Source organism: Pinus tabuliformis, chromosome 4_1 (assembly GCF_031772625.1).
Source record: "Pinus tabuliformis cultivar Carrire ecotype Pingquan chromosome 4_1, CPIR1, whole genome shotgun sequence".
Taxonomy (NCBI): domain Eukaryota; kingdom Viridiplantae; phylum Streptophyta; class Pinopsida; order Pinales; family Pinaceae; genus Pinus; species Pinus tabuliformis.
This window is the reverse complement of record NC_142303.1, coordinates 300,492,296-300,494,111: the sequence shown is the minus strand read 5'-3', so window position 1 is coordinate 300,494,111 and position 1,816 is coordinate 300,492,296.

Below are 1,816 nucleotides of genomic sequence, written 5' to 3'. Positions count from 1 at the left end.
AAGGAGCATTTGGAACATTAACGCAAATATTTAGAGGTCTAAGCTAGAGACGTGTTCCAACATCTTTAAATGTAGGAGCTGCCATTTTTTGTTAGCCTTACATTCTGGGGGTGATATCTTGTTGCACGTACATAAGTGTATAGGATCGTTCTCCACGTGCCTTCAGGTATATCAGATGGTTCTCTAAGCATGATAAGTATATGTGAATGCTCTCATCGAATGGTTACACATTAGACAACACTACCACAAACTGCACTTCCACGTACCTTCGGGTATATTTTGGAATTCCCCACTAGGTTGCTATCCCTCCATATGTAACCGAGTTGGATGCCTTGTACACTGTGATACATTGAACACAACATTCGAGGAGATTTCATGCCCATATTCAAATACTTGGCTTTCTAAGGTGGTATATTGCAGTTCATAGTGGCTTGGTAAACCCTTTTGCCTGGTTACCCCTTTTTTGGCTTATTTGTTCTTAATTTCTAAAATTTACTAAACCATTGTGGAAGAATAACCCCAACAACCTCATTTTTCCTGTAGGATGCAAATATTTCCTCCTTTACATCCAAAGGCAACACCTGGATGTTGTCAAAAGAACAAAAAGACGCAAACTACCGGAACTAGTGCTTTAGAAGCATCCCCTTCTGGTACTACATTTGAAGTTAATTAACCAAAATATTCTCTTCCTATAAGTACTGAGCCCAATATCACTTCTTTAACTGTTGGTGAGTCCCACATAGTCGAAATTGAAAACCTTGAGACTTTACTACCTGAGTTCATTAAACTTAAATTTTTGGATTTAGATACATTAGATCTTGAGGTTATACAACCTCAGGAGCCTTAGTTAACTCAACCTATTACTTCAAGGCCTTCTCTTTCTCTTCTTCTACCTTTGACCCAACCACACCAACCTATATATCTCGGTCCTAACGGAGAAGTACTTACACCTGATCTTTTGAGTATTGAAGAAATTACTGAAGAGTCTCGACCCTCCTCTCCTATCTATTTAAGAGGGACTCTTCTTTATCAAGCCCATCCTTTTCATACTCCTCATAATCCAATACAAGCTTGTTCATCCAATACCCCTCATTTCAACCCACCTTTGAGTTTCCCTCGGCCAACTTCTTTGGGAAGTTTAACCATGATTGGTTTAGAGGTGATTTCTCAACCTATATATGCTATAACAAGTGAGTCAAGCAATTTTACAACTATCTCCATGTTTTTGACTTTGCCAGAAACCCATTTGTATGGTTTTCCATCTACACCACCTAGTTATTAGTCCTTATCTGGAAACTTTTCTAGCGCAACGACCAGTCCATGGACTTCTACTTCTCCATCCTCATATGGAATATCATCTGTAACTCCTGTAATGAGCGCCTCACAACCTGTTGCACCCATTGCACCCCAACCATATTTGGAGCAACAATATGGTCCAAATGTTAATGGAATGGGACATTTACAACAATCTCCTCCACCTTATACTAGGTACCCTCCTCCTGGGGGGAAGTTACCTCCATATACTCCCTATCCCCCACTAGGGGGGCAATATATTGATGGAATGTACCCATTTCTAAATCAAATGCAACAAGTTGGTGCTCATACCTATTCGAGTCAACATCTTGCTAGTCATCCCTTTCTAGGAATGACTACCAATCCTTGGAACCCTATGTTGCCCGCACAACTTGGTTTGAACTTAACTCAATTACCAACTTCTCAACCTGTTCCAGCTACATCTCAGGTTCCTACTTGCCAACCTATACCTCAATCTGCCCAAGTTGTATCTCAAGTAAGTCAACCTACCCAAGTTGCATCT